We start from the raw sequence: 27,224 nt of genomic DNA on the forward strand, positions 1-27,224 counted from the left end.
TAGTCAGAATAACTTAAAATAATATAAAAATCTAATAGAGCCAGAATAATTATAAAACTAATTATGTTGGATATTCCTTGAGTTGGGAGTCTTATGAATACATGAATGGACAAAATAGTAATAGAATTGTTACTCTTTAGGAGATAAATTCTTAGGAATGTACAAGTAAAATAATAAGCCTTTGCTAAGCATTTACAAAACCAATCATAGTTGCATCTCTCTAGGAATTAAGGAGGCATCTTTAGTAAAAATCTAAATTTAAAAGTACTGGAATTGAAGCCATTTTCAGGTGGTGTCACCACCCTTAAATTAAAAATTAGAGGCAGGGCGGAAAAAGTTACATACTTAATGAGACAGATGACTGTCAACAATGCTCATAGTTATTTGAAATAACTAGAAATAATGTAATATACAATAGCTGAAATGGGAGATAACGTAGTCACAAAGGACAAACATTGGTGAACAGATTAGGATTAAGAATGTATCGTGATAATCTCATTCTGAAATCATAGACTGCTAGAAAAGTTGTTTTTGTTTAGTTTTTTTCTCTGAGTTCTTGAGTCTAAAATATATACGTTCTTCCTCATATATCTCAGTAGTAGACTTTGGCCTTGGGTCTGGGCCTCAGCTGAGTGTTGGAATGAGAGCTATTAGAGGAGTTGAAGATAGTGTGGATGACTGATGAGGCAATTTGCCCTTTCTATATCCACAAAAGCCTTCTTGAAGCTAACCTTCTGTCCTGAAAAGAAAGGCAGCAAAATCTCTGAAATGTGACATTTTCCAGATAGAAGATGAGAACCCCAATTATCATCTTATTCATTCATTCTTACACTCTTTTTACCACTCTCTTCTTTATAGTCACAAAAATCAGGTTTTGTTATAGTCTCAACAGACCAGCCAGTTACTAATTGTATCCATTCTCTATGTTTTATGAGGCAGATTTCTTCAAATTTCCATCTAGCCTATGCGTAAACCAGTTGCATTTTATCTACACTTTTAAATTATACAATTCTCTACTATGCTAAATTTCAGAGGGAAATGAAGCAGCAAAAGAGAATAGTTTGTGGTCAAAGAGTTTGCAGGGTGAATATAATTTGCCCCAAGTGAAAGTGGAATGAATATCCAAGAGATACTCATCAGTCTTTCTTTTTAGCTCTGCCTCTGACAAATGCAGATAGTATAGTGTGAACACGTTTATTTTCCATGTGACCTGGTCAGACACTTGGTAATGGCAGTAGCTGACATTTCTTAGGGAAAAATCTAACAACTTAACTTTAATTGAGTGCACTGCAAGATAGCCACCAACATAATTTTATTTTTCAAAGATTTCCCAGGATGGGAGAAATGCTCATAGACCTGACAAGCATAGTGATTGCTTTTCCTCTGGGTAATAAAACCAGCTCTATTTCTCTCATTTTGCCTGTAGTTCCTAAATGCAAAAGAAAAGCAATTATCACATGAAATGTATGCCTAAGGTTCTCTTCCTGCATTAGTCAGTAGGCATCTATTTCCCTTTCAATTCAGGATCTTTTGGAAGAAAAGAAAATTTCAGGCCATGTAAGATATGTGCCCAAAATATTTGTGAGATTGGGTGGGTTTCTTTTTAATCTACTTAATTTACCTAACAGAGACAGAAGTCAGGTTTTTTTTCTAATTATAGCAAAAGATAGTCCCCTACACCTGTATTTAAAAAGAAAAAAAAAAATCTTAGAAACAAGAAAAGTTCTGGGCATATCAGTTACCTTCTAACAGATATTTTCTTTCATATTTTGAAGCTTTAAATTAAAACAAACATTTGAGACAGGTAATTAACTGATTTTGAGGATTATATACAAACTTCTTGGATTAAAAAAAGGGATATGTATTGCTTAAAAATATTTCATAAATGTTTCTCTTTCCTTTAAGCAGGGCATTTAACAGTGTATCACTATTTTCTAAATAATATACACGAGCAATAAAACAAAAAATGAAAGAAAATTACAACTTAGGTTTTAGATATTTCTATACTAAATATTGGGCTGAAAATTAAAAATAGATACCTCAAATATTTGGGGGGAATTAATGGGTTGGATCACTTAGCAAAATATTTGGTTTAACCTTTGGTATAACCTATCAGAAACTCAAATTTTCACCCACATTTAGCTGACCAATTTAGTTGGATCTAGTATGGATTTTGAATGTTCAGCACCAAAAATGAGGACAGGTGAAAAAGGCTTCTCAACAAACATAAGTTTAATGAATAAATAAAAAGGTTAATTAATTTTTAAAGTGTTCATGCAACATTTATTCAAGTATCTGCACACACTCAAATATATAACTATATATACATCAGTAACTGTGCTAAATGCAGAGAAAACAAGATATACATTGTTGGCCAGGCCCACTGGCTCATGCCTATAATCCCAGCATTTTGAGAGGCTGAGGCATGCAGATCACTTGAGGCCAGGAGTTCGAGACCAGCCTGGCCAACATGGTGAAACCCCGTCTCTACTAAAAATAAAAATATTGGTCAGGTTTGGTGATGCACGCCTGTAGTCCCAGTTACTCAGAAGGCTGAAGCACAAGAATTGCTTGAACTTGGGAGGCAGAGGTTGCAGTGAGCTGTGATCACGCCATTGCACTCCAGCATGGGCAACAGAGCAAGACTCCGTCTTAAAAAAAAAAAGTAAAAAAAAAACAAAGAAAAAATATATACATTGTGTTTGTTGCTGTGGAAATTATATTCTAGTAAAGATGGAAAATTGTATGCAGATACATTTTGAAATGACCAAAAAGTTACAAGTTTCAATAAGTTTCGTAAAAGCAATAAATGCGAGTGTTGGGCTGATTGGATGCTTTGCTTGGGGTTAGGGAAGCATTTCTCAGGAAGTGACCTCTAAGCTTGAGAGAAGAGAGACAGACCCTCTCATATTGTTTTATATTGTTTTACACTCAGAAAAAGAAAGAGAAGTGAAACTAAAGGCAGGTAGCCCGGCACCTAGGAACCAGACCCAAAACCAAGGAACCAGACCCGAAATCAGGCCTGGGCCTGCCTGACCTAAGCCTGGTAGTTAAAGATCGACCCTTGACCTAACAGGTTATGTTATCTATAGATTCCAGACATCGTATGGAAAGGCATTGTAAAAATCCCTGTCCTGTTTGGTTTTGTTCTAATTACTGGTGCATGCAGCCCTCAGTCACATACCCCCTGCTTGCTCAAATCGATCACAACCCTCTCACGCAGACCCCCTTAGAGCTCTGAGCCCTTAAAAGGGACAGGAATTTCTCACTAGGGGAGCTCGGCTCTTGAGACAGGAGTCTTGTTGATGCCTCCGGCCGAATAACTGCTTCCTTCTTTAACTCGGTATCTGAGGAGTTTTGTCTGTGACTCGTCCTGCTACAAGCTGAGACAGCTATATTATGAGCTGACTGGAAGAAAAGTAAAAGAAAGAAGAAAAGAAGAAAAGGAAGGAAAGAAAAGAAGGAAGGGAGGGAGGGAAGTATGAGTATGGGATGGAGAGAGAAAGAAAGAAGGCAGTAAGGAAGTAGAAAGGGAGAAAAGACAGGGAAAAGCAGAAAAAAAGACATAAGAAATAATTGCTAAGCCTGAAATATTGTTCCTCTGGAATTATTCTGTCCTAACAATATTTTTGTGCAATGATCATAAGGCTGAAAACTGGTAAGTAGTCAGAAAATGAAAGGTTAAATAAAAAAACCTTTTGACAAATAAAAATATATTCAATTGTGAAAAGTAAAAATGAATACATGAAACATGCATCTCAGCAAACATTATGGAATTCATTTCTGAATATCTCATATTTCATGTACAAGAAAAACTAATCACTAGTAATTAGCATATGTTCATATAATAAGTGTTGCCAGATTTAACTATTTTCCTATCTTGATGATGTTGTAAAATTGCCAAGGACAATTTGCAAATATTTCCACAATCAAACTCCTTTGATGGCATCCTTGTGTATACCTGGGGGAACTATGTGGTAGGGAATAGTAAAGATATGTAGATATATAATTGTCAATTAGTAATAATACCAAATTAAGAGGTTATCTCCAGTAATGTACTATAGAACTCTGTCTCCCTGTCTACAGGATTAAGAAAGAAACATAGATGATGATATAGACATAATTGGTAGAGCATCTATGACATCTGGAAGGAAGATAGAGCATTATTAGAAAGAAAGAATTTTTTTTTTTTTCTAGAGACTAACCTATTATGCACTTTTGTATAACTTTTATATTTGGTCCAGTTTGGATCCTTTTAAGCTATGAAGAATACTTTCAACATTTCTTTTATGTTACATCCCTTCAAACATTTGAAGAGAGGTATAATCATATTTACTCTCTTCCAGATTTATTATACACACACACACGTGTGTGTGTATATGAAGTGTGTATATGTATATATTGTGTAAAATAATGAATTTCACTAAGCAATATGTGTGTGAATATATGAAGTGTATATATGTGTAATATACACATATGTACACATAAGATACATCTCTCTCTCTATATATATACATACATTATACATACATACATATATATATATATATATATATATATATAATCTTCAGCTCTTGCTCTTATTCTTCACCATCTTGGTTAAGTTTCCCTACACGTATTTCAGCTTATCAGCATGCAACTTAAAGTGTTGTACCAAGAAATGAGCACAGTATGTTCATTCCAAGGATGAGATGGGCTACCTCAGGAGATAGTCGAGTTCCACAATATTCCAAACCTGTAGCTGGATGATGACTTGGTGCTCACTTAGGAAGAGGAACCTCATTTAGTTGACACTGTGATCCTTAAGGCCGCTAGCATGTTAAACTTCATCCATCAACAATTGTTTAAAGAACTTAAAAATTTCATGTACATATGGTGAAACTAAGTATTGTATAATATTTTATTAATAGTTTTGGCAGACAAGTGCTATTTTGAATCTATAAGTATAGAATACACTAGGAAAGAAAGAATCAGAATAAACAAACAAACTGCTCTCAATCATCTCTATTAAAAACTACCTGTGTTGACTATTTGATCAGGGTGACTAAATTTGTTTATGGGTTTGACAGAGCAGTTAAAACAATTTTTTTTAATGTTACTGAACTATTTCTAACTAAGATGAAATACTAGATCTCCAAAAACAATTAACACTAAGAAAATGTGACTTTTTTATAGAAATAGGTTACGTATGTTGAGTTTACTCTTTCAGTTTTTCTTTACCTTGATTCCTCTTTGAATTATGTTTCTATTCTATTGTCATCCTCTACTTAGTTTACATTTGCACTTATACCTTATCTTTCATCAGTGAAGGAATAAAGATATGAAAAACATGAATGATTCTATGTCCAACAGAATGAACAAAATGAGCATTTGGTGATCACACGAGTTCTTTCAGACATGAAGTTCAAGACAAACAGAGTTGGAATTTCACTAAGCAATTCTTGCAAACTGGATATTGCTAAAGTCAATTTAACTTGTGATAGTTAATAGACAGTCTTAGAATCATATATTAAGGTTGCTAGTGGAAACTAGAAGGTCAAAGGCACAGAAAAGATACATTATTATTCTTCTGTATGTGCTCAACGTGCACTCTCAAGAGCCATAGGTTTTAAAAGTTCCTAAAATTCTGAGAAAAAATGAGGAAACATTCTAACAATCATCTTAAGATTTTCAGAATAATTTTGTACTATGGGTACTTGAGAATGACTGTGAATTGTTTGAGCAGAAAACTGATTATAAGATAGTTCTCATATGAATAATAATTGAAAACAGTCCAAGAATAATGCAGTTTGTCGATTAGAAAGTCAAATATATACCATGCATTTTACATACATAATTTCTTCTACTCATACAAATACCATTTTTATAGGGAACAAAGCTGACAGCATTTATTATTGTTGTTACTTGAAAAGGCACCCCTCACACACTCAAATGCCTCCAAGGGTAAAAACTACCCACTGTAAATAGAAGAAGTAAATAAAATTTGCTTTGCATTTCTTCATCAAAAAAAGTATTTCTGAGTTTTCGATATATCTTACTCCACATTTCTCTGTAGGTTTGCAGAATTTATATTTCTTGGGTATTTGTAAATAAATGTACATAAGTATATATTTGCATATATACACATATACTTTTTCAAAGTATTTTTAAAAATAGTTTTTATTTATTTATTTTTATAAATAGAGTGTTTATTTTGGCCACATTTGAGGATTGCAAGCCGGGAGAATAAGTTTAAGTTGCCCTGAACGTACTCTCCCTCAATGTTTTTTAATGTAATAGACTCAAACCATACATATTCCTTAGTGTTTCTAAAAATAAAAACTTTTTGTGCACATCTTCTAAATTAGTATGTACATGTAGATTCATTCCTTTTAATGAGAATAGTACATTGCATGGGTGTACTACGTTTTGTTCAACCATAATTTTAGCAAGTTCTAATTTGTATTTAAAGCAATACTGCAATGATGTTGTCAAATATACATATATTTCTATATTTTATTTTTGTACTATCAATTTTATAGAACAGTTTGTTAGTATTGCTAAGTCATAAAGTTTGAACATTTTTATGGATTAAAAATTGCCTTTTAAAATATTGTTTCTCTATATATCCTTACCAAATCAATATTGGAATAGCTTTTTCTTTCTACGCCTTTAAAAATAAACATCATTAACTTTTTATTTAATGAGCATTTTTATTAATAAACTTTTCTTTTTAATTTTGTCTATTTGTTAGACAAACAAAAGTGACAACGAATCATTGCTTTTATTTAGATTTCAGAGAGATCATTTATATTATGTGTTTTCAACAGGTGATATGTGAATCTCAATTTATAGATACAGGTTCTATGTATAAATACAGAAAAGAAGACAGTGGGATTTGTCCTGAGGATAGGATTTTTGACTGACATTTCAACAAAAGGCAGTGTGATTGCAAAACTGGTGAAAAACAAAACAACAGTTCATTTGGCGTTTTCTATTGCAGGAATTCTTAGGATCTTTCCCATTTAGTACTCTTTAAGAGGGGTAGATCTAGATCTTAAAACACCAATGTATATAGATTTTGATCTTTCCTGCCCCCCCATACCACAAATATCATTATTTACCCTTGAGATATTCACAATTTAATGAAGAAAGCAAGCCTCATATGTAAAACATAAACTTAAAAAAATATAAACCACTGTGGATGACATTGAATAGAGTATGTAGATATGGAAGAAGTAAATTAGGAGAAAGTCTGATGAGTTGCAAAGCCCTAAATTAACAGGGAAACTAAGGATTTGTTTTTGTTTTCAAATTACAGAAAGCACTTCAAGATCTTCATGATTATTCTTGTTATCATAGATGACATTATTAAAAAGTAAGAAAAATGTGCAATCATCAGCAAGTACGCTAAACTCATTGTGGTTAGTAAATTAGGAAAGATAAGGAAGCAAAGTTTACCACAAAAATAGAAACTGATAAAAGAAAGAAAACAACCACTTTTCCTTAATATTAGTCTCCAAAAAAGAGTGCAAAACAAAAGCCTTAAAGCTATGTGCAGCTTTAGGATTGCGACCATACTAACCATGTACTCTATCTCTGTTGCTGTTCTGCTGGCAGAACTTGACCTTAAGAATCACCTTTTAGAGATAATAAAAATGATTTATATGTAAATAAAAATCAGAAAAAAAAAAACTTATGAGTTTCACACAAATAGTTTGTATTTTCAGAAAATTAAGGTTATTTTAAAATCTAATGTTAACTTATAAAGATTATGAGAAAATGTATATTTATTTGATTATCCTAGTTGCTTATTTGGTGGAGAATATAAGCATTCAAAAGCCAAAGCATGTGTAATATGTAATGTGTCCATACATGGACATAAAACACACACACACACCTAGTTTTAGCCACTGAATCTCTCATCATCTTGATCCCTAATATATACTCACAAAGTAGTCATGTTTATATATGGAGGGAATTTTAGCTCTATTTCAAAATAGAAGTCTTCTTGCTGCTGAATTTATGCTTGACCCTGAATTTATGCTCTGGGAAAGTGGTAACTGAAAAAATACCCTTCTGGAATCTCAAGTTCTTGTGCCTGAATATCTGACTTAACCTACCAAATACTATACCAAGTCCTTCTGGAACTGAGTGTTTGTCCTTTGAGCAAGGTCATTCAAGTATTGGAGTCTTGCAGCTAAATCCCAGTTCTGTGGCCAAAATTTGGTATTTCTAAATATTGTTAATCTTTACCACTTGCCATGAATGTTTTTTAAATGTTTAACAATTTGTGAGGTACGTGCGACGCTTTGTTTCATGTATATGATGTGTAGTGATCAAGTCAGGGTATTTAGGTGTTTATTACCCAAACATAATACCTTTTTATTAACTATAGTCACTCTACTATGCTATCAAACACAATGTATTCCTTCTGTCTTACTGTATGTTTGTACCATTTAATGCAGTTGTCTCCATTCTGTCACCTACCACTCACCCTGCTCAGTCTCTGTTATCTATTTTTCCATTGTCTCCATGTGATCAATTGTTTTACCTCCTACATATAAGCAAGAACCTACAATATTATTCTTTTTGTGTCTGACTTATTTCACTTAATGACCTCCAGCTCCGTCCATGTTTCTGCAAATAACATGACTTCCTTTTTTTATGGTTGAATAGTATCCCATTGTGTATATATACCAAATTTTCTTTATCCTCCATTTATGGCCACTTAGGTTGATTTTATATCATTGCTATTGTGAATAGTGCTGCAATAAACATGCAAGGCCAGGAATCCCTTTGATATATTGATTTATTTTCTTTTGGATAGATACCAGCAGTGAGATTACTGGATCAAGTATGAATTCTATTTTTAGATTTTCTGGAAAACTCCATGCTGTTTTCTATAGTGGCTGTACTAGTTCACATTCCTACTGACAGTATATGAATTCCCTATTCTCCACATCCTCACCAAAATCTGGTTTGTGTATGCGTGTGTTTTTAGTAGTAACCATTCTGACTGGGGTAGGATGATATATCATTGTGCTATGAGATTCTTAATGGCCTCTTACTTGCTTATCACCAATAGTCAAGGTGAAAAACAAAATCATATGGATTTTGAGCATTTTAAATGTAAGAAATTTAACTAACCAAAGATTATTATCCTAAACTCATGCTTTTACACTATCAGTACAAACTTTTCTTTTCTAACTTTATGGAGAGGTAGATTGCTTTAAAAGGGGGAACCATTTAAAGTCAAAGTAACAGATAAATGCTTTGTTTCAGTTTTCAAAGCAAAGGCACTTAAGAAGCTTTAGTCTGTCAGAGCTGCTACACAAATTGATAATGTCCATCTGGACAGTTCTATCTCATGATTTCCATGGAGAACATGAAGCCATGGAGCCACAGAAGTGCCATGATGGCCAGCTCTAGGAGAGAAAGTTCAACACTTCCTTCTTGCATCTCTGTGTACACCTGCCCTTTGTATGTTATTCTAGGGGAAACTTCGTGGGTTTTCCTGGTGCACTACTCACCTGTGGAACCAGAAAGACACTTCTCTAGAAAGATACAGATTAATGTCAACCTAATAACACAGCAGTAAAAGCTTTGTTGTATGGACTTAAACCTAGAGCAAATATGAAAAGCAAGATAAAGAAGACAGTGGGTGCAGGGAAAGAAAAGTGAGTTGGTGTTCGCGTGTGTTTAACCAAGAAGCCAGGTAAGGACCATGTAGAGTGATGTAGGTTTGTATTAGCCATGAAATTCATACTGATCTCTCCCCCAAAATGAGCCAGAGTGTGCTTAAAATGAGAACTAAATAGAAGGAACGTATTCTAAACTTGCGTAATACAAAGCACATGAGACAGGTGCCTATATAGATTTTAATTCCACCTTGCCCAAAGTATTTCATTTCAAATGGCTAATGTAGGCATCTCTTTTATTTTCAACACTACTTCATTTATTGTAGGCAGTCTAACAACTGTCAGGTATGTTAGAAATAGTACTAATATGGGCAAACACTAGAAAATCTTTAAAGCTTAACAAGAGGAAAATTTTATAGAGTGTGAAAAAAATCCTATTGCATTCGTGTTTTCATTTTTCCCTTGGTGATTTTTATGTTAGAATGACTGCTGTGATTTTAATACTGACACATTCAGTTCACCCAGACCTAGGAGAGACAGTGATTAGAGTTTTAAAATAATATAAAATTTTTTTATTAGAAAGATTTAAGATTGTCAGGAAATATTTAAGTTGCCATATTTTACCTCCAAGGCTTTATATTCAATGCATCTTTTTCTGCAAATGCAATTTATTGATAGGTTTGTAAAAAACACATAATTTATTATTTTTCATTATGTTTTTCCTGAGTTTGGCCAGTAACTAGATTTTTTCAACCTCATAAATAGTTCCTTATAAAATTCCAGTATAGTAGGTGGGAGAGGAGGATACAGAACACCCAAGTTTTTTTTTGTTTGTTTGTTTTTAATCATATGCAAAATATTTCAGAGTGAAAACATTCCTAAATAAAGGATGCTACTGGAGAAATGTAGATGCACACATACCCAAAGTACATTTTTGAGCACTTGTTGTCCTAGTCCTTTCAGTCTTGTATAACAACATCCCATAAATTTGGTGGATTATAAGCAAGAGAAACATTTCTCATAGTTCTGGGCTTGGGAAGTACAAGATCAAGGTGCTGGCAGATTAGGTGTCTGGGGACGACTTACTTCCTGGTTCAAGGATGGCATCTTCTTGCTGTCTTCACATGATGTAAGGGACCGGCTAGCTCTCTGGAGACTCCTTAATAATGTTACTAACCTTGTCATAAGAGTTTCTGTTTGTTTGTTTGTTTGTTTGTTTGTTTGAGATGGAGTTTCCCTCTCGTTGCTCAGGCTGGAGTGCAATGGTGTAATCTCAGCTCAATGTCACTTCTGCCTCCCGGGAAGCTGGGATTACAGGCATGTGCCACCATGCCCAGCTAATTTTGTATTTTTAGTAGAGACACGGTTTCTCCATGTTGGTCAGGTTGATCTCAAACTCCCGACTGCAGGTGATTTGCCTGCCTCAGCCTCCCAAAGTGCTGGGATTACAAGCGTGAGCCACCACGCCCGGCCTAATGGTGTAATCATCACCCAAAGGCATCACCTCCTAATACTGTCAACTTGGGGATTAGGATTTTAACATATAGATTTTGGAGCTACACCAACATTCAGACCTTAACCTGTGCGATGAATAGAGGTGCTTGAGGAAGAAATGGTGAATGGAGCAACATGTAAAACTTGCCTCTGACTTTCAAGAATGTATATTCCCATAAATTTAGAAATAATATCAGTTTTTAAAGAATGTATAAACTAATCAGAGCATTATATTTAACAAAAGCATATAAAGTTACAGGAAAATAACAGTTTAGTTTAGTGCAATGGAAAGGATATTTGCTGCAGAAATTCCAAAATTATTTGGTTGGAAGAGGAGACTTCACAGAGAAGATGAGGTTTGAATTGGCTAGAAGAATGTTCAAGATACGGACAGGCTGATGTCAAGAGCAAGAAACTTTCTTCAGACTAGGCGGTGGGGGTGAAAGTACATAAGCCCAAACTCAGAAATGGACTCAAGGGAATTCCAGTTTTGTAACCGAAAGATGAATAAGTGGAGCTAGTGGAAAATGAGGCTGAATTAGTGGAGCATGTATCAGCTTGTTATTATGTTCAGATGCATGTAACAGAGACTCAACTGAAGTGGCTTAACTAAAGAATAGATTGTTTTTCTCACAAATCAAGGATTCTGAAAGTAGAGAACTCAGGGATGCCATGACAGCTTTTTAAAGCAGCATGAGATCCTGTATCCTTCTCTCTTTCTGCTCTGCCAGTCTTCTTACATCTTCAGCACTGTTGGTTACAGCAAAATTCCTGCGTTGCAAGCAGAGTATCTTTGCTCCAAGCAGATGAAGGGCAAAGAGAAACCTACATTTCCTGAAAGCTCCATGCAATAAACTCATCTGTCTCTCACTAGCCAAAATCATGTCACGTGGCCCCTTTCACATGCAAGGGACCTGAGAAATCATGTTCCGTTTTATTTTACTTTGAACTAACTACATTGGCAGACTTATACATTACAGAGGAAGGAATAAAGGAAAAGTGTATATGGGAAAAGTAACTTGCAGTACTTGCTTCCAAAAGAAGTTTCAATACAAAAAAAAATACATGTAATGTGATAGTAGTAATGGATTATTACAAGTTCCTTAACAAGGCAATTTGGAAGAGAAGTAATGGGTCATAAAACTGAGCTGGCAGCAGCGGATATGGATAGAGAGAGGCAATCATGGAAGGAGGGAGGAGAATAACCAGCAACAATGCTGCAGTCTTATGTATAATGTAAGAACCTATTCTTGTGTGCTGATAATAGAAACATAGAAACAGTAGTGGAGATATTCCCATGGAAGTAGCTAATGAACATAATGCCATTTTACATAGGTGTTAAACGATAGGGAGAAGCAAAGATCATGCATGTTCCAACATGTAAAGTTTTAAAACAATATTTCTGAAACCAGTTTTCTGATTAGAAAACTAAAACAGAGGAAAGGTCAGAGATGTGTTCAAGGTCACAAAGCATCAGTGACAGCTTTGACCAAACTATATGCATATGAATGTATGCATGTATATTTTAATAAGAATGCATATTTTATACAATAAGAATATTCCCATTCTTTGCAATGCATAAAGATTAGGAATCTAGTGTCTAATATATTTAGTTGTTTTTATTAATACTTCTTATATTACAATATTTTTACAGCACACTTTTGTTACCATAAGGATGTTGCTAAAAACTGCATATTTAGCCTGTAGAAACAAAACCTAAACAAGTTAAGACATGAGGATTCTTGTAAAAGATTAGAAAGTGAAGAAAATTAGTCTGTACTGGTACAGATTTGGAACTTTTCATTTGGATATTTGTCATAGAAAATTTACTATAAGCAGATACATTGTTATAGAAGAGTTATTTCTAAAGTCATGGTATTGACTCTTTGACAAAAAGCCATTCACACTTAACAATAGTTATGTACTAAAGTTTTACCTGTATTCACCAGCGCTATAGTGCTCACCCCATCTCTAAGACCCTCTAGACCCATTTACTCCAAAGAGAGAGGGCATTTCACAAATGAGATATCTGGCTAGCTATCTACATCTTCCTGCTACAGAATCTGACATAGGAAAGGATCACTGACTTCCCATCTTCCCAAACCTCTGTGCCAGCCACATTTTCATCAAAACAGACCTCTGCTATGCCCCAGTTCTAAGGTCTTTGTTTTGTTCTTGACAATAGGTCAATAAATTTGAGCCAATACATGTAATTTCAATAATGATTTAATATATCCTGTCTCTAGGTAATATTTTCCTTTTAATCATATTTTAATCCAATAAATAAAATGGGCTTTCAGACTTAGGAAGGTAGCAATTGCACATTTATTCAGGTACAATCACAAATTACATATTATTCATTTACACAATTAATAAACATTTCTAGATTATCTACCATATATCAGACATTCATTCTAAGAAAAATGCACAAGGTCCCTACCTACCCTCCTGACACTTAAAGTTTGGTGGGAGATTAAATGTTAACTACACAAAGAAATACAAAATTCCAAACTGTTTTAAATTCTATAATGTACAGGATTCTGTGAACAATCTCAAAGGTAAGACTTGGGGTAAGCAGAAAAACAAAGTGAGATTTGCTCATAAATGCTTTTATATTTAATACAAGTATCTTTTTTAACCAGAACCTCTAATTAGTGTGCACATCTTTTCCATCCCATTGTCTAGGATTGCATATTATAAAATTTATACGTTAGTATGAACATTTAAGATTTTCACCTAAATAGTTCTTTTCTTCAAATATGCCATTCATCAAGTCTCTGTACAGATTGAAGCTTATGGAATTAGAAACTGAAGAAATAATAGAAAGAGGAATTTTTTTGTAATCACATACTGAGAAGAATAATGCTGGAGTTGATACAGCATATTCTAGATCACAGTTTAAATTTTTTTTCTGGAGTATAAGCTAATTTCTCTACATGTTCATCAGTGATGGCTATCATGTTTAGAAAACATATTGTTAAAGTTTCTAATTTTAAATGAGTTTGGAGAAATAAACAAGAGGCTATGCCCGAGGCACAAAAATAATTAATAAGTTGCTAAATAGTTTATTTGAGTAACAGTAAGTTTGAAGGATTTGAAATAATTTAGCTTGTAGTAAAGAAAATCTAGTGGTAACTTATTAATAGTCTTCAAATGTGTAAAGGGTTAGTAAGCAGGGTATGGTAACCAGATATTCTTGATCTCTACAATGGAAATAATAAGTTGAAATTTAAAAAGAGCAGCTAAAGAGATCAAGGCTAGACATAACTTTCAGACAGCAAGGGAAAATGAATACAAAAGAAACTCTTGTAAAAGAGTTTATAAGATGTGACCACCAAAGGTCATAATGAAGTTGCTCCCATGTGCCTGGTGTTGTTTAGGTACAGACCTGTTCATACGTCCCTCCCACCTTATATCTCTCTGATGATTTGCATATACCATTCGGGACAAGATTTCTTGGGAGGAGATTAACTAGAAGCCAAACTGGTAATGATACTTGAACAGTCAGAGGAGAAAGAAAAGCAACAAATTTCAACACAATAACAATGATTTCACACTTTGTGCTCAGGACACAGAATAAGAGTTGAATTCAAAGTTAGCTGAGTTCATGTCTGAAAATGTCACTTCTTTACTGTTGAATCCAAGATTACTTGGAAGTTAACTCCTTCCCTAGCCACTAATATGGAAGAAATTTGACTGATGAACTCTGGATATCTGAACAATTCTTCAACAATCCGGGACCTTGACAACACATAACATATGCTCTTCTAGTTGAGTTTTTTCCAAAAAAAATCTCGACACACAAAACTTATTTTGTTTCTCGTCCTTTGTAAATTAGTGGTGAAGAATGAAGTAAATGGGGGGAAATAAGACCATGAGCAATTCAGATACAACATAAGGAGATTAGCTACTATTGTTTGAAGCTTAGTGTTGATAATTATACTATTGTATATGTGTTTAACAGGTTATATGACAAAAATTGTATATTACTTTATGCTCACACCACTCCTATAAGTTCGGTACTTCCATTACCTCTAATTTACAGGTTAATAAACTGAGACTTAGATGACGAGGTAATTGATCCATGGTTACATATACAGTAAATGGCAGTCTTTAAACTGAAGATAGGTCCATTTGACTCCAGAATACAAATTCTCAACTGCTATGAAATACATTTACCAAAACCCCCAACATTTACTATACTCATTTGTAGAAGAATTTTCCAGGATGAATTTCCCTTGCCATGCAGATACTAGAAATATCTATTTATTGAAAGAATGAAAGCAAAGTAAAATTATAATATATTATCATCTGCTTAACAGTAATATTTGTCCTAAATTAATTAAATTTTGTGAAACTCAGCTACTTAATTATTACTTACCATCTGCCAATCCTTGAAAAGTCTTATGGAAATTGATTGAGATGAACGTTTTAAATACTCCAACGCATAACACAAGGGAAACATGGCAAGAGTTTACAAGAATGATCAAATATTGGGTAAGAATGAGCATTATAAAAAAGAACTGGATTTTTAAAAATGCATCAAATACTAATTATATAAAATATCACTATGCTTAGAATAATAAATAACTTTTCTCTATGACCTAATATTGTCTCCATAACCTTCTCCACATCGTTTCTTCACTATTGTTGTGGTCCTTGGTTGAGTTGATAGTTTTAATATTTGTTTGTTTATTATTTATGCTTATTGAAACAAATATTTTTAACCATGTTTTAATATTTATTTATTATTTATATTTATTTAAATAAATATTATTGTTCATAAAACTAATCTTACTTTTCATGTATCCATCAATTAATTACATTTACACACGATCCCTGGATTAGAATTTTTGAAATGTGGCTATACTCATACTCCACTTCTCAAAATTTCTTGATGACTTTCTATTGCCAGCATAACACATTATTATAATTACCATCACTGATATCAGCTTTATTTTACTGAGCATTTTATGTGTGCCAAAAGGTATGGTGAAACACTTTGTACATTCTATCTCACTTTACCCTCACACAGATGTTGAAATCTACATGTTGTTATCATTATTTTATAGATGAGAAACTGAGACTTACAGATGTTTCTGTAGATTAACAAGAACTTGGATTCAAACAAGTTTTGGCTCTTCTAATTTGAGAATAAACTTCTAGTTTTTTCTTCTGGCATCTAAAATCTTAAACAATGTCTTTCAATGCCCTGAATTTTATGTAAGTTTGCAGCACTGATATTTCTTCAGCTTTAGTTAGTCTCCAAAATCCGTTCTTTTCCTTCTGAGTGAACAAAATTGAACATTTTTTTCTGAACGACTTTGTGTATATTGTTTGCAATGGGTTACTTTCCACAGTTGTTTAATTAGTTAGTTTATCTTTCTTGGAAGGCTAAAGTATTTTATGTTGATAAGATCAGTGTCTGACTCAAATATGACTTGCTGAAAAGAATTGTGTTATATTTGCTTTTGAATGAACAACAGAAATAGACTTAAATTATTAGCAGGACCTTACTTACGCCTTAGAAAATACAGTTAGTAAGAGGTAATAGATGTCAAATGGTTACTAAGAAGAGAAGTGGCATTTTTCCCTCGGAGTTTCTGAGCAAGCAGATACCTTTTTATCTTCCATGAGAGTTTCCAAGTGGTTCTATCTGAAGAACAGGAATGAACTTCAAGACCACTCAAAACTCATTTCTAATTATTTAATTTTGTGAATGAGGAATAAAATTTGGGCCCACTGGAATTAACTAAGAAGAAATTTGAGAGGAATTACAGCTATAAAAACATAACCCAACATTTTTTTTCTTTTTTATCTTTTTTCTCTTTCTTTCTGCCTTTAAAAAAATATTGTTATTGTTATTTTTGTTAGTGATGCAAGTGATTCAGTCAATTTAGAGAAATTTTCAAGGTCTGGCTATAGCTTATTCACTCACTTAAGTCTTCAGGGATGAATTTTACATTCCATAAATATTTTACATCCATATTTGAAATTGGAAAGAAAGAATGGGAAGAAAATGCTCATGTCATTTTATTGCTGCCCTCTTTTTGTGCAAGGCAAAAGCATAACCACATGAAATATTTGACATAGGAAGTAAATTAACTATGTTAATATAGGTTGTAAAGATCTAAAATCATTTGTAATGCAGGCTGAGGCTATGAGAAAAGCAGAAGCTATTTCGCAGAAGCTATTTAACCTATAGACTACTTGCCTCTTTTTTACCTAGTGATGTTGCTGGGAGTGTAGTGCTGAATGATGATGAAGTAATACTAAATACAAACCTCTGCTGGGCTCCCGATAGGAAAGCATGCCTTAGTCACAAGTAATAAAGTAAACACAGAAGCTGCAAAAATCCATCACCAGAGGAAAACAATAATTTAAATGAGTGATAAAAAAGGCACTTCATCTATGCATAATAAGAAACCACTGAACAAAACAAATTATACATCACATCGGAATGGCTCACTGCCCAAAGAAATTGCAAACAGCTTATGATGAGAGAGAATAGAAAACCACAAAGACTCAGAAATCAAAGGAGAGTGTCCCTCATAAAAAGAATACCAATGCTCTGTCCCTGAAAATCCTACTCAAAGTATTTTGCTCAGTTGCATGAATTGTATAGAAGGAATACAGGGCCATTAGTGAAGAATGTTTTTGATGGTGTTTTGGGTAAGAGAACAATAGCATCAAGGAGGCATCTGTCATACACAAATATGTGTAGCAATGCATTACCTATATTATCTGTGTCTTCAAATTACTGTTTCCTTCTAGTGAAGTTCAGTCAGATCAAAATAAGTCCTGGATTTTGCTATTTAAAATGATATTTATTATCGATAACCATGGTTGTTGCAGATATTTTTGCCTGAAATATTGTAAGAGCCATTTCCTTATGGAAACTGAAGAACAGAAATATTTGGTAATTTCCCAGTCTGTGGATAAGTCAGTGTTCGTCCCTAAACAAAACTTAGTTCTCATAAACTCCTCAGATACTAACTGTTATAACACCATACTTTTATCTTTTTGTGGATGTGCTGTTATATATAGAAATTATCACAATCTCAGTGTCTATAATATGAACAGAAATTTAGAAATTGGAAAATGTTTACGTAATTATACAATTAACTTTAAATTGATTTCCAGAATTAATGAATAATAATATAGAGTACTGTAATATATTGAGTTTAAGCTGTACTAGACAGTAAGATCTACATTAAGGTGCTAATTTATATCTATGGAGGAGATCATCAAAGGTGATTATTGAGCATGAAAAAAATAATGATGACCAACTGAAGAATTAAATTCCGAGAACTTTTATTATTTATTAACATAGAGAAAAATGTTGAGAAAAATTTCTGAGGAAAAAAGAAATAAATGATGCAAGGGAGTTAGAAGTAAAAGTAAAGCAAACTAACTAAAACATAATTGAGGTACAAGAATCCAAAAGTCATGAGGGTCAAAGTAAAGAAACGTGGGTTAAAGAACCTTCCAAAATTAAGAGACATCTTAAGTGATCTTAGTAACAACAAAATAAATGATGTTATAGCAACAAATATCTGTTTAAGTGTCCTTAGCAATATCTTGAAAACACAAAAAAACAGATTAAAATGGCAAAATGAATACAAATGAATAACTCCAACTCTTAGTCTTTAGCTTCAAAACTGTGTGTGTGTGTTTGTGTGTGTGTGTGTGTGTGTGTGTGAGTGTAATAAATCTGTAATAAACTTGAAATACAAATAAGCAAACAAAGTAATATCAGCAACTAGAGGGTGAGAATGTCAGATGAGGAGGGAAGGTCAGCCCCTTTTAAACAGTTTCTTAGGGACTGGCAACAGAAACCCTTACCGTTGAGGATGAAGCAATGATTTTAGCATTGCTACAGAGACAGGCTACTAGCAAGAGTTGGGAAGAGCAATGAGGTTTTAAGCCCAGGACTCAGAGTTCTAGTATCTGGCAGCATCTCTCACTGTTCTCTATGACCCTTTGAGACAGGTTTCAAGAAACTAGTATGGCTTCAGAGAACTGATAGTGGAGAGCTTGAAAAACAAGATGACTATACAACCAAAATTATAGAAGTATTATTATTAGAGTTACATGAAAATCAATAGTCAGAAGTGCTAACAAGGAAAAACTCTTTAGAACAATAATACAAATTTTAAAAAACTGTATATAATACAACTAATGGCTTAAAAAAGAACACTGCATTTATAAAATTGTAGCTATAAAATAAATGATTATGAACTTTGAAAATAAAAATATAAAGTTATTTTAATATAAAAACTATAGGTGCAGCTGAATAGAATTAGTAACTTAGAAAATTTAAATGGCAGTTTCTGAAAAACAAGATGGAAAAAAATCAGTGATTAACATAATTGAAAAGAAAAGTCAAGATTTACAGAGAATAGGTCTAAAAATCCCTTCTGTCATTCATGATGTAGAGAGAATTAAAAGGGCTAATATAATCAAAGGTATATCCGAATTTTTTAGATATAATATTTTTAAAAACAAAAATCCTCATCATTGAGGAAAAAAAAGCAATATAGAGGCTTTCAATTTTCAAACTTCCAAGAGAAGCAAAATATAAATCTAGTCATGAAAAGATACTGCTTTAAACATTCTAAGTTGAAAAGTTATGTAATAGTAGAATATATACAACTGAAAATAACAACTAAAATAAATCTGAAGCATTTTCTAAAATTTAGAATTGAGGTATCAATCAACACATTTAAAAAGACATAAAAAATTGCCTGTTCACTCTGATGGTAGTTTCTTTTGCTGTGCAGAAGCTCTTTAATTTAATGAGATCCCATTTGTCAATTTTGGCTTTTGCTGCCATTGCTTTTGGTGTTTTAGACATGAAGTCTTTGCCCATGCCTATGTCCTGAATGGTACTACCTAGGTTTTCCTCTAGGATTTTTCTACAGAATGGGAGAAAATTTTTGCAATCTACTCATCTGACTAAGGGCTAATATCCAGAACCTACAAAGAACTCCAAAAAATTTACAAGAAAAAAACAAACAACCCCATCAAAAAGTGGGCAAAGGATATGAACAGACATTTCTCAAAAGAAGACATTCATACAGACAACAGACACATGACAAAATGCTCATCATCACTGGCCATCAGAGAAATGCAAATCAAAACCACAATGAGATACCATCTCACACCAGTTAGAATGGCGATCATTAAAAAGTCAGGAAAAAACAGGTGCTGGAGAGGATGTGGAGAAATAGGAACACTTTTACACTGTTGGTGGGATTGTAAACTAGTTCAACCATTATGGAAAACAGTATGGCGATTCCTCAAGGATCTAGAACTAGATGTACCATATGACCCAGCCATCCCATTACTGGGTATATACCCAAAGGATTATAAATTATGCTGCTATAAAGACACATGCACACGTATGTTTATTGCAGCACTATTCACAATAGCAAAGACTTGGAATCCACCCAAATGTCCATCAGTGACAGATTGGATTAAGAAAATGTGGCACATATACACCATGGAATACTATGCAGCCATCAAAAAGGATGAGTTTGTGTCCTTTGTAGGGACATGGAAGCAGCTGGAAACCATCATTCTTAGCAAACTGTCACAAGAACAGAAAACCAAACACCGCATGTTCTCACTCATAGGTGGGAACTGAACAATGAGATCACTTGGACTCAGGAAGGGGAACATCACACACAGGGGCCTATCATGGGGAGGGGGGAGGGGTGAGGGATTGCATTGGGAGTCATACCTGATGTAAATGACGAGTTGATGGGTGCAGCACACCAACATGGCACAAGTATACATATGTAACAAACCTGCACGTTATGCACATGTACCCTACAACTTAAAGTATAATAATAATAAATAAATTAAAAAAAAAAAGACATAAAAAAATTGAAGAAATCATGAGAAGCTCTAAAGAAAGGCTTTTAGGGTTCTAAGGAGAAAAGAAAGGCTAAGAAAAAGAATTATTTATAGAAATAATGACTAGAAATTTTGCGTAATTGAATAAAAACATAAAATATTAGATTTGAAACACACACAGGTAAACAGAATATATACCTAGGCTAGTATTACTATACTGGCAGACTCAGACTAGCTGAAGGGAAAAGAGAGTATCCACAAATAGAAATCTACAGTGAAAGTTGATATTTAATACAAGAGTTCAGTAATAAGGATCTTCACAATTGGGTAGTTTGTGAGACAGAAATTGTGATCTTAAATATCTGAAACATCTGTTGGGAAATTTGGCAAATATGTATTTGTATATGCAAGTAATCTCACAGTTGATAGCTATATGAATGAATAATCTAGAACTGTCAGTACCAATATGAATGAAAATAGTTTTTATACAGAAGAACACTTATGTGTCAATGCAAATAAGTCGATGATCTATAAATACATGAGCCTAGACATTTAGGAACATTGTCTAAGTTAGTTTAGTGAAGTTTGAAACTGTATAGGGGTGTGTACTGTGAGGAAGGAGTGTGGTTATTAAAAGTTCAGCCAAAAAGCAAGCGTTACTCTGTTTTTCTCCAGCATTGCCCAGGGGAGGTGGCCGCCAGCCAGCAGATACAAATTTCTGCTTAACCTAACAGCCTCCACCCTGCAGTGACAACAGAAGCATCTGGCTTGTAGCACTCCATAGCCTCAGGCACTAAGGTCACTCAACCAATACTCCTTCCCAGTTACATTTAATTTCAGGGAAAAATGAAGAAATAAAAAAGACCAAAATGAGATGGGAATAATTGTTGAGGATTTCATTATTATTATTATTATTATTATTATTATTATTATTTTGAGAGTGGCACAGGCTCGTGTACTGGTTTAGGAGAAAAAAGTTACATAATGGATGGGTAAAGTCCAATGGACAGAAAGAAGATCATAGAGTTATAGCATAAGCCGGATGAAAGAAGGATAGTGCTTCCTCTAAAATTTGCAGAGCAGGAAGAAAATAGGAAATGAAAAAATAAAAAATGTCATGGATGTTGGAGCACTTTGTTGAGAAATTTATACATTATATACATTGTGTTTTCTGAAAGCCAAGTAGGTAAATAATTACTTTGAGGAGCAGAAGAGACTATGAAGAAAAGAAATAATATTTTCTTTTTATAAATTTTTTTATTTTTTTATTATTATTATTATTATACTTTAAGTTCTAGGGTACATGTGCATAACGTGCAGGTTTGTTACATATGTATACTTCTGCCATGTTGGTGTGCTGCACCCATCAACTCGTCAGCACCCATCTACTCGTCATTTACATCAGGTATAACTCCCAATGCAGTCCCTCCCCCCTCCTCCCTCCCCATGATAGGCCCCGGTGTGTGATGTTCCCCTTCCCGAGTCCAAGTGATCTCATTGTTCAGTTCCCAACTATGAGTGAGAACATGCGGTGTTTGGTTTTGTGTTCTTGAGATAGTTTGCTGAGAATGATGGTTTCCAGCTGCATCCATGTCCCTACAAAGGACACAAACTCATCCTTTTTGATGGCTGCATAGTATTCCATGGTGTATATGTGCCACATTTTCTTAATCCAGTCTGTCACTGATGGACATTTATGTTGATTCCAAGTCTTCGCTATTGTGAATAGTGCCGCAATAAACATATGTGTGCATCTGTCTTTATAGCAGCATGATTTATAATCCTTTGGGTATATACCCAGTAATGGGATGGCTGGGTCATATGGTACTTCTAGTTCTAGATCCTTGAGGAATCGCCTTACTGTTTTCCATAATGGTTGAACTAGTTTACAATCCCACCAACAGTGTAAAAGTGTTCCTATTTCTCCACATCCTCTCCAGCACCTGTTTTTTCCTGACTTTTTAATGATCGCCATTCTAACTGGTGTGAGATGGTATCTCATTGTGGTTTTGATTTGCATTTCTCTGATGGCCAGTGATGATGAGCATTTTTTCATGTGTCTGTTGTCTGTATGAATGTCTTCTTTTGAGAAATGTCTGTTCATATCCTTTGCCCACTTTTTGATGGGGTTGTTTTTTTCTTGTAAATTTGTTTGAGTTCTTTGTAGGTTCTGGATATTAGCCCTTAGTCAGATGAGTAGATTGCAAAAATTTTCTCCCATTCTGTAGGTTGCCTGTTCACTCTGATGGTAGTTTCTTTTGCTGTGCAGAAGCTCTTTAGTTTAATTAATCCCATTTGTCAATTTTGGCTTTTGTTGCCGTTGCTTTTGGTGTTTTAGACATGAAGTCCTTGCCCATGCCTATGTCCTGAATGGTATTACCTAGGTTTTCTTCTAGGGGTTTTATGGTATTAGGTCTAACATTTAAGTCTCTAATCCACCTTGAATTAATTTTCAATAGCTATTTGGGAACATGGAAGAAAGAGCTGATCAGAGAAAAATATGAAATACAAAATGACTGAGGAATGCTAAAGGCCCACAAGAGAGTAGAGATGATAGATTTTAATAGCTTAAACAGCATCATATAATACTTCTCTAGAAAGCAGGTGTTTGTTTTAGCCCAAGGTTGGATTTGATTAGGGAAAGAAAAAAAAGGAAAGAATAGGAGAAATGAAGAAATTAGGTAGACAGTGGTTGACCTGTCAAATGACAGAAATTGTACTGGATAAGAAATGTGAAACTAGATAAAGAATGTATGTCTAGACCACGTGAAAATGAATATATCAAGGAAATGAAAATCCTGATGCAACCAAAGTGAGCCACTAAAGAAAGGTACAAAAACAGGAGCCTATGATTAAAAATCAGCTTCCTACACAGTTAATAAGTGGCATTTTCTTGGACTGGCAACTCGTTTGTCTCATGTATTGATGTATCCCTACCACCCTACCACATAGTATGGTTACTTCCGCATGATGACTGTTTAATAGTTATTTTTGAATATCGGATTTCATAGATGGTTTGGTCTTTTGTGTAGGTGATAACTGGATGAGCAGTTTTACAAAAATAAGAAGCCTTCACCTGAGAGAATTATATAAGAAACATTAATGGCAGAGTTGGATCAAGTTTTAAAAGATACAATATGGTGTGTGGTTAACAGGCCTCTAGAGTAAATTTAAAACAATAAATTTGGCTATGTCACCGCAATACCTTAGCAGTAGGAGACTACACAATAAACTTAATCATTGTGAATCTCCATTTTTCTCATTCATAGAAAGAGAGTAACACTTCTATCATAACATTTTTGCAAGGACATAATTAGATAATAATGCACATCTGCTTGTGTCTGGAATATATGACTGTTCCTTATATGTTTGGTATTTTTAAATGCTCCCCAAATTACTGTGATAGAATCTATACCCCTTTTTATGCAATAACATTACTTTACCAAGACATTAAAGATCCCAAGTAAGTTTAAGTTTTGTAATTTGCTAACTCTTAAAGTCAAATAATTGCACCTGCTGAAGATTCATAATGTATCACTTCATCTTTAATCAAGAAGAAAATGTTCATGGCAATGAAATTGAAAAGCACAACTAATTGTACACTGTACATATAGATAACTTTCACATTGTAAAGCCATAACACTGTCCATGTAAATCTTTATACCACAAGTTCACAAAACACTTTTGAAGAAATAACTGTGTGTCTTTTAGCTCTGATGTACCTCATCACCTGTGGAACATGGCATAGTGCCATTGGCTTTTCCAAAATTATCTCAGCCATTATAAGCAAAGAGACAGTGTCCTGACACTTGAAACTACCTTCTGTAAGTGCTGCTGCATTGAGAGAAAAAGTGCTAGTCTGGAGAGGAAAAGTGTAAGCATAAAACTGATGTCTCAATTCAAATTTTTATTTTAAGCTTCCCTTTTAACTACTTGTAAGCCATCCTGACTTTAAAAAGCAAAAGGATGTAAAGCATCAACTAAAGCATATTTAAGTTCTATTTTTCCTTCTGTCTGGCTAATCAAAAATGTTGTATGTATCTCAATAATTTCATGCCAAAAGAGCATGGACATATATTGGCAAATTCTTCTTAAGGGCTCATTCAGACTGAATCAGAGCATGATTCAAGATAAAAAGGAATTTAAAAATCTTTCCACTATGATCATTGGAATTAACTCATTCCTTTAATAGCCTTAATTCATGGTGGGAAACCCCACAGCTATGCAAAAAGTTCATACCTATAAAGAAAAATCCATAGGTATAAAAAAGTGTCAATTGTCAAGAAGACGTGTTTATATAAGGAGCAAACAAATAGGTTTATTAATCTTAAGAAGGAAAAACTCAATAGTGATAGGAAAGATATGAGAAGCAATCATTATGTTGATGGTGCATTAGTTTACTGTGCCATTTTCATTTCCAATTTTTCACCCTTCCTGGGTTTTGGGGTTACTCTGCACTCAAACTCCACTTAACACATTTAGAGAAAAATAAAAGCTAATAAATCACAAGAGCACACTGAAACACATAGAGATAGCTCATGTGCACAAGAGATGCAAAATCAAATAAGATGTTCTATTTTCATCCCTTTTACTCGGCATATATAGTAAAGCAAAACAGTTGGGTTCATCCAAACATGGAACATAATTCAAATTTTTCCATAATTTTTCTGAGAACTGTTTTGTCATGTAAATTATTGAGTGTATCTTTGCCTGAAATTAAAATGTCAAAGTATCACTTTTTATAGAATATTAATTTATTGTGCCTTTAACTGAAAAAGTCATCATACTGGAACAAAAAGAGACATTGTCAAAAATACAATGCAAATTTTCAAGAACTACCATAGTAAATCGTTTTTAAATGAACAGGCATTATGTTAGGTAGTTCTGTTTTCTCCCCAGTTTATTGTCTAACTCAATATATTTTTGAAAGGGAAAACAGAAGTATTAATAAAATATTTGCAATATTTTGTAAGGCACTCTGAAGACAGCACACAGTAGCTTTTAATAACATAAACACACATACAATTACTAATGCAACAGTCTGTTCATTATGGAAAAATAAGTTTTGTCAAACATCATATTTGCAGATATCAGATATATAGAAGTCAAGGATATCTTTGCTTTCCCTAAAAACTCAGGAAGTAGTGACAAAAGACTCAAGGTTTTGTTTAATTTAAGGACAACTGCTCAACAAGGTGCAGCTGTTTCTGTAGTTTCTCAGGATTCAGTGTGTCATTCCCTCCACCCCACACTGTGGTGTGATGTGCTTTGTCATAATGACTGTGAGGCAAAACATTTTTTCCTTATCAGTTTATTATCAAAAATATTAAAAGGACTAGATTAGAGATTTTACTTAATTCAGCCTCAATGAAGATGTGTACAGTGTTGCAACAGGCAGGACATAGTATATTCCACTGACTCATGAGATAAATGCTGTCTTTGTTTAGGCCCCAAATTCTTTCAGCATCATCACTGAAGTACGAAATCGGCATGTCAAATTAATTTGTGCTCTTTTCACCTCACATTGATTAGCACAAATTAAGTTTCACACTCATCACCTAGAGCAGTTAAGGAGTACCAAATTCCATTATTTCCTTCAACTTCAACTTCAATAATTCCATTATTTCCTTCAACTATAGTTTTTGAAATTTCTCTTTCCATATTTTCTATTTAATAAATGCCTGTAGTGTTCATTTCAAAGCAATGATGTGAAATAAAGTTTCTCACAGCATGTCTCAGATATTCCTCAGTGTTGAAAGATGGTGTTTAGAAACACCTGTAAATTTCACAGCTAATAGTTTCAAAAGACGTACCCAATAATTAATTAAACAATAAGTATGACCTTAAAGATTTTAAATATTACATGAATTTGCATCATGAAAACCCACAGGCATACTGCCAATACCTGGATTATATTCATTTACATAAAAAATCAAATGTAGATGTATCACATCACAGAAAATCCTAATATGTACAAAATATGAGGTTTTAAACTGCTTTTCCTACTTTAGGTAGTTTCCTATTAACTCAAAAGGGAGTTAGTGAAGGAGGAATTTTGCTGAGAGTCTATATTCCAAATGTTCTCATAGAAACTCTGTTTATGTTAAAGTTTTATAAATGTAAATACAGGGAAAATATGATTAGAAATCTATAATGATGCATATATTAAATAATGGGCTGAAGGAGAAATATATTTAATTAATACATGAATATATTTTTGTATTTCATCACATTATTCAAATAATGTGA

Source organism: Macaca nemestrina, chromosome 7, assembly GCF_043159975.1.
Source record: "Macaca nemestrina isolate mMacNem1 chromosome 7, mMacNem.hap1, whole genome shotgun sequence".
NCBI lineage: Eukaryota > Metazoa > Chordata > Mammalia > Primates > Cercopithecidae > Macaca > Macaca nemestrina.